Source organism: Petaurus breviceps, unplaced genomic scaffold, assembly GCF_028583685.1.
Source record: "Petaurus breviceps papuanus isolate PSGF00001 unplaced genomic scaffold, PetGlider_PUasm1.0 90823, whole genome shotgun sequence".
NCBI lineage: Eukaryota > Metazoa > Chordata > Mammalia > Diprotodontia > Petauridae > Petaurus > Petaurus breviceps.
In genome coordinates, this window is record NW_027187352.1 from 5,241,847 (window position 1) to 5,249,689 (window position 7,843).

Consider the following 7,843-nt stretch of genomic DNA (forward strand, 5'->3'; position numbering starts at 1 on the left):
TGCTCATGTTTACCTGTGTGATCTTGGACAATACATTAAACATTTCTCTTGTGTAAAATAAGAGCCTTCCAGGTTTAGCAGTATGAGTTTGTAAAACTGTAAGTTGAGGAGTGAATGGAAGATGAGAAAGTGGAAGCCCTGAAGGTGGGCTTCTCTTGGAGAGGAAGGATAAGAGATGAAGTTAGGTTAAAGGAAGTATTGTTTAAGGATAAGGAGAACCTGAACATACTTCTATTGAGTAGGGAAGAAGCCAGTAGATAGGGAGAGACTGAAGATTAGAGAGAAGGGATTGTGGAAGCAAGTAGAGAGGTTAGGGTTAGAAAAAAAAAAGGGAGAGTAAAGGTGGGGATAATTAAAGATTTCAAGAGGTTTTGAAATGAGGAGAAGATGAAAGGAGGGATCTCATAATAGGAAGGAAGAAAGGAAGGAAATTAAGTACCTATTGTATTCCAGGCATTGTGCTAAGTGCTTTACAAATACCATCTCATTTGATCCTGACCTCAACCCAGGGAGTAGGTGCTATTATTATGTTCTTTTTGCTGATAGGGAAACCGAGGCAGAGTTTTGTTCTGAGTAAAATAGGAGTAGTCAAATGTTGAATGCGGTGGGAAGAAATGGAGAGGGAAGCAGTGGGGTTTGAAAAGACAGGAGAAAATTATAAACAAATGTTGTGGGGGAGCTAGATGAAAGTATGGAAATGAGGGCTTAGTTGAGGTCAGAAGACATGAATGAGCAGTGGACCTAGTCTTCATGACCATATGATTTCATCAAGTATTATTCAAAGGCTTAGGATCCGGAATGGAAAAAGTAGATGCTAGGGGTAGCTCAGATTGTGGGTTAGTGGGGCTTAACAGTGGATGGTCAAGAGTGAAGGACAAGGAATTCTAGAGTAAAGGATAATGACCTTCTCGAACTGGTTAATTATAGACTCTGAAAAAAAAACTGAAGGAAAGAAGTCATCAATAACAAGTATAAAGAATAAAACGGGTGGCTCGGTGGCGCAGTGAGTAGAGTGCTGGACCTGGAGTCAGGAGGACCTGAGTTTGGATCCGGCCTCAGACACTTACCACACACAAACAAAAAACCTAGCCATGTGACCTTGGGCAAGTTACTTAAACCCAATTGCCCTCCAAAAACAAAAAACAAAACAAAATAAAAAGCAAAAAAAAAGAACAAAAAAATTCCTACTCAGTGGAGCTCCAGGTAGAGTGCTAGACCCAGAGGCAATAAGACCTGAGTTCAAAACCAGCCTCAGACACTAGCTGTGTGACCTGGGTAGGTCACTTAACTGCTATTTGCCTCAGTTTCCTCAACTGTAAAATGGAAATAACAGGATTGTTGTGAGGATCAACAGAGATAATATTTGTAAAGTGCACAGTGCCCAGCACATAGTAGGCAACTTTAGAAATGCTTATTCCCTTTCCTTCCCCCAACTCACAAAAAGCTTACATTCTAATAGGGAAGATAGCATGTGCATATAAACATAGGTAAGGCAAAATATAAAATTAATAAAAACAAAGTTGTTAGGTACAAGGTAATTTAGGAAGGACATTACCAGTTGGGGGAATCAAGAAGGGCTTCATGCAAAAGAGATTGCTTGAGACATGGTTGTTTTTTTAACTTAAAAATGTTTAAAAATAAGTTTTTATTGATGTCTTTTGTTTTTTACATCAGCATCATTTTCCCCAGTATCCTTCCCTCTCCTATCTTCAAAGAGCCATCCTATCTGACAAATAACATTTTTTAAAGACAAAAAAAAAAAAGAAAAATTCAGCACAACTAACAATTAAAATAAATCTGAAAACATACAGTATGCAGCACTTGTTGGTCTCCTACCTCTGGCCAACCTACCCCAAATATCCTCTCATATCTCTCCATTCGGGTCATGCTTGAGCTTTATGATTTTACTACATTCACCTTTGCTTTCTTTGTGTTTGTTTGTTCTTTCTATTTACCTTGTTGTAGTCATTGTGTGTATTTTCTTGGCTCTGTTGATTTCTTTTTGTGTTAGTTCATGTAGCTCTTTGTTTCCATGCTTCTCTGTATTCATCACGTTCAGCATGTTTTACAACAAAAATTTTTTTTTTAATTAATGAGCATTGAGACTCTGTGAGGTGGAGATTAGGAGGAAGTGAATTCCTGGCTTTGGGGAAGGTCCATGTAGAGGGTCACAGACAGGAGGAGAAGGATAGTTTGGCTGATCTCAAAGGACAGGAGTGGGGTGGTATACACTGAGACTGTTAACATGGATTGGAGCCAGGTTGTGTAGGGCTTCAAAAACCAAAAAGAAGAGTTTAGGGGCGGCCAGGTAGCACAGCAAGTAAGAGCACCAGCTCCAGTGTTGAGAAGACCTGGAGATCGAATCCCGGGCTCAGACACTTAGCACCCACCCAGAAACACCTGGCTGTGTAACCTTGAGCAAGTTACTTAACCCCAATTGCTTAGGGGCAGCCAGGTGGCTCAGCGAATAAGAGTACCGGCTCCAGTGTTGGGACGACCTGGAGATCGAATCCCGGGCTCAGATACTCAGCACCACACCCAGAAATAACTGGCCGTGTAACCTTGAGCAAGTTACTTAACCCCGATTGCTTAAAAAAAAAAAAAAAGAGTTTATAGTTTATCTTAGAGGCAGTAGGAAGCCATTGGAGTTGATTGAATAGGGAAATAACAGTCACATCCGCCCGTAAAGACAATATCTTTGGCAGCCATGTGCAGATCAGATAGGAGAAAGGAGTGACATGAGGAAGGAAAAGTAATGAGGAAGCTATAAAATGAATCTAGGTGAGAGGTAAGAAGGGTCTTGGTAGTTATACAAGTAAAGAAACTGAGTCAGATGAGAGAGATTCTGTAAAGGAGGAAATGACAAGATGTGGCAACTGATTGGGTATATGGGGTGAGTGAGAATGAGGAGTTCCAGGATAATGTGAGGTTTCTAATGGGGGAGGTTGGAAGGATGGTGGTGTCTGCAAGAGAAGCAGGGAGGTTTGAAAGAAGGGAGGGAATGTTTGGGGGAAAAGTCAGTGGGTTCAGTTTTGAGACAGGTTGAGTTTGAGATATCATCAGGACGTTGAATTTGATATGGCCAATGGGCAATTGATGATGTGGCACTGAGGTTCATTGAAGAGACTGAGACTGAATACATACACACACACACACACAAACATACACATGTTTGTACTATATGTGTTTATGTATGTATATATAAAATACGCCTGTATATATACATATAGATATGTGTGTGTATTTTATGTATGTATGTCATCTGCAAATAAATTATAGTTTAACTCATGGGCACTAATGAGGTTACCAAGAGAGAACACAGAGGGAGAAGAGGGCTTAGGACAGAACCTTAGCTACCACTAAGAAAGCATGTTCTGGATAATGAGCTAGGAAACATAATAAAAAAGAATGGGTAGGCTGGTGACAATTGACAATTGAGAGTATTTTCACAAAAGCTCAGGGAGGAAAGAGTGTCTAGGAGGAGAGGGTAATCAATAACATCAAATGTAGCAGGATTAGGACTGAGGAAAAGAATGAGATTTGCCAATTAAGAGATAGGGGGTAACTTTGAAAGAGCAGTTTTAATGGAGAGATCAAGTCAAAAGGTAGGTTATAAAGAGCTAAGGAATGAGTGAGAGGAGAGTAAATGATGATGAGCATCTACATCTTTTTTTTTTCTAGAAGCTGGCTGAAAAGGAGCAGAATGATATAGAATGATAATTTGAGGGGATGGCAGGTCCCAGTGAAGGTTTTTTTTTTAAGGATGGGTGTGATTTGGGACATATTTGTGGGCAGAAGTAAGATGCTGATCTACTTCTGAGAGCCACAGAGCTGCTACTTGCTTCTGGATTTTCAACTTGCTCAACACACAGCCTAGGGCCTCCTTCTGCTCTTCACCCTGGCATCCCTCGGAGGAGGTGTGTTTGGTGTGTGCTTGATCTGTGACATAGAACTAAGTAGTAAATGAGAGAGTTACCAGTTGGCACCTGTTTCTGCAGCATGCACAGTTCCTAGAACCTCATCTTACTCTAGTCCTCTTTCATTTGCTGTACTGCAATGTTCTATGTGTTTATTCCTGATCTGTCTCTGTGCCAACCTGGGCTGGGAAAATGACTCACTGTGACTTTTTCCCCCTTATATTTCTCAATCAGGATCCAGGTTAGTGTGTTGTCTAGATCTGTGTGGAGGAGTGGTGGGGCAGACTTTAGCTGTACTCTTTCCTGCTATTTTGCTACCTTGTTTCCATCTCCATTGATCTCTTAATTGCCAAATCTATTGGACTTTCCTTAATCCTCATCCTTTTGTACCTCTCTGCAGCATCTGACACTGTTAATCACCCTTTCCTCCTTGGCACTCTCTCCTATCTAAGTTTTCATAATGCTGCTCTCTCCTGACTATTCCTTTTCAATTGCCTTTGCTGAACCTTCATCCAGGTCATGCCCACTAATTGTTTTTTAAGGTATTATTTTCTTTAGTGTTTTTGTGCCTTTTTTTTTTTTACCAAGCTGCTGCCTTTTTAAATAATATTCTTGCATCACTCTCATTTCTTTTCCCAAATTTTCCTCTATCACTCTTATTTGATTTTTTAAATCATTTTTTATCTCTCCCAGGAATTTTTATCAATAATGTCAAATTCAATTTTTTTTCCTTTGAGGCTTTGCTTGTAGCACTTTTGACATCATCTTCTTCAAGTTTGTATTGATCTTCCCTATTACCCTAGGAGTACAGTTTTTTATAGTTACACTTTTTATCATCAGGTTCTTTTTGTTGTTGTTGTTTGATCATTTTTTCTGGCCTATTTCTTGACTTTGAGCTTTATATTAAAGTTGGGCTCTGTTCCCAGGGTGAGGATGGGGTGGACAGCTCCCATTCCAAGTATCAGGATTTTTTGCAATGTTGTTTTCAGACCTAGTTTTGGAGGGTGGGAAGTATTTAATCCTTCATGAGGATTAAAAAAAAAAAAAAGGTCAGTAGATTTGGCAATTAAGAGATCAATGGAGGTGGAGCCAAGGTTTCAGAATAGCAGGAAAGAGTCTATCTAAGTTCTGCCCCACAACTCCACACAGGTCTAGAAAACACACTAACCTAGATCCTGATTGAGAAATACAAGGGGAAAAAAGTCACAGTGCTTTCAAGGTGTTGATCTGGGGAAAGGTGTGATCACTGCTCTCTTGTAACCACTCCTCAGGGCCTCTACTCCCTTGGGAGTTCAAGCACTCCTCTCCACCCTGGAACTGTGACCTGGAAGTGGGTATAGGCTATGGAGTTGCCAAATAGTACCATGTTCTGTGCCCAGTGCTAGCACAGGGGCTCTCCTGTAATCTCTTTCTGACCAGTAGCCTGATCCCCTTACCATCTGTGCTGTGAGAAACCCTAAAGCTGCTGTTGCTGCTACCTCCAAGGGCCATTGCTGGAGTTAGTGCCACATGGGCTTTAGGTCAACCCCCACCCCAGTGGCACAGACCTCTCCTTCTGACTTCCTAAGTTGCCTTCGGTTGGTAAAATATCTTACCCATGCCTTTTGTTGGTTCCACTGCTCCAGAATTCGATATGAGAAACTATTTTAAAGTTGTTTGGAAAGGAATGTTTGGAGAACTCTCCTGCTTCCTCTACTAACTCGGCTTTGCCCCCAGAAGTCCCCATACCCACTAAACTGTTGATGAAAGCCAATGTTTTCATGTCCTCATCTTTTTTTTATTCTATACTATTTTGCTTTGTGATCTCATCAGCTTCCATAGGTTTAATGATTATATCCATGCAGATGACTTCCAGATCTATATATCAAGTGCAATCCTGAGTTCCAGTCCCACATCACTAAATGGATTTGTTGTCCAGTAGGCATCTGTAACTCAGCCTGTCCAAAGCAGAATTTATTCTCTTTCCCTCTAAACTCTCCACTCACTCAAGCTTCTTTATTACTATTAAAGGCATTACAATGTTCCCAGTCACCTAGGCTTACAACCTTGGTGCCACCTCCTGACTTTCACTCATCTCACTTATTTAGTCTCTTGCCAAATCTTGTTTCTAGCCTCACACCTGGTTCCTCCATTCATTCAGCTACCACCATATTGTAGACCATTTTGCCTGGAATAATTGGCCTTCCTGCCTCAGGAGTTTCTACTTACTTCCACTGCTACTCTTTAGCCCCTTCCACACACTGTGATCCAGCTAGACTGACCTTGATGCTCTTCATAGACAACATTCTGCTTCTGTCTTTGCATTCTATATTTATATATTACATTGGCTGTGCCCTTGTGCCCATAATTCTCTCCCTCCTCACATCCACCTCATAGTTTTCATGGTTTCCATCAAGTCTTAGTTCATATCCTACCATCTGCGGGAGTTCCAGCTCTCATGGATTTCCCAGCTGTTATTGTCTCCTTTAAAATTACCTGCCATCTACTCTTTGTATAACTTGTATGTACCTAATTAGACATTGTCTTCCTCTGTTAGAATGTCAGCCTTTTGAGGGCAGAGACTGTTTTCTCTTACCTTCCTTTGTATTCCTAATGCTTAATACAGTGCACTGATCATAGTAAGTCTTAATAAATGCTTTTTATTTAATTAATTGATCTTAAAAATATGTCTTTCTTAATTCCTACAAAAGGTGTTTTGTAGCTGTATTCATGTTAAGTCCTGAGAGCATCTTGCTGGGTGGATTCCCTGATAATTTATATTTCTCTAGTTGCTTTGAATGGAATATCTTTGTCTCTCCCATCCTGCTGGGTTTCTTAGTCATATATAGAGAGACTATATGCAAGTGATGTCTTTCAAGTGAAGCTCCCCCAAGTCCAGTTGATAAGAGAATCTCACCTTTATGGAGGTCGTCGTTTTTGTTGTTTAGTCATTTTCAGTCGTGTCAGACTCTTTGTGACTCTGTCTGGGAGTCTTTTTCTTGGTAAAGATGCTGGAGTGGTTTTGCCATTTCCTTCTCTAGCTCATTTTACAGATGATGAAACTGAGACAAATAGGGTGAAGTGACTTGCCCAGGGTCACACAGCTAGAAAGCATCTGAAGGCAGATTTACACTCAGGAAGATGAGTCTTCCTGACTTCAGAAGCAGCACTCTATCCACTGTGCCACCTAGCTACCCCATTATGGAGGTAGCAGCCTGTTATATTAGGGGAGTTATGCACAAACATGGATAAGTATTTCACCCAATATTGCCCAATAAGATGTTTAAGAGATGGGTAAGTCAACTTTTATATGAGGCAACTTTGTACAGAAGGCAGTGATTAGCTTTCTTCCTCTCTCTCTCTTTCTCCCTCTCTCTCCTCTCTGTTACCCCCTCACTTAATCTTTCCATCTCTCCCTTCCTGTCTTCCTCCTCCCTATCTCCTTCCCTCCCTCTCCACTCCTCCCCACCCCCATAAGGGATGAGGTTCTGGGTACAGAAAGGAGGAGGGATATATTTAGATATTAAGGTGATATAAAAATAAAAGATGTGTGCAACATTTTTTAAAAGGAAAGGGACCCTAAAATTCATATTGTCTATGCCCTCATGTTGCTGGATTGGGTGGGGCGGGGGAAGATAGACAACAAAGGCCCATAAAGGGTTAAGTGATTTGCTCAAGGCCACACAGCTAATGAGTGGCAGAGCCAGGGACTGGAATCAAGCTTCTCTGATTCCAAGCCCAGTGTTCTTTCTACCTCATGATGCGGCTTCAGGATTATCTTAGATCTTGGTCCATGGAATGTCAGTGACCTTAGAACATAGAATGCAGAGCAGCAGAACTGGAAGGGCCCTTTGATTATTGACTATGATCACACTGACTGTCAAGGTTTGTGTCCTCATACTTATTCTAGCATACCTTCCCATCTAATGCAGGAGTCTCCCTTATTC

General features: G+C 41.0%; 1 protein-coding gene across 1 annotated transcript in view; it reads left to right on the forward strand.

Annotated features, from left to right (window-relative positions):
• Positions 1 to 7,843, forward strand: part of MOGAT2 (monoacylglycerol O-acyltransferase 2) — a 40,849-nt gene that overhangs the window by 3,142 nt on the left and 29,864 nt on the right. The window lies entirely within an intron of this gene.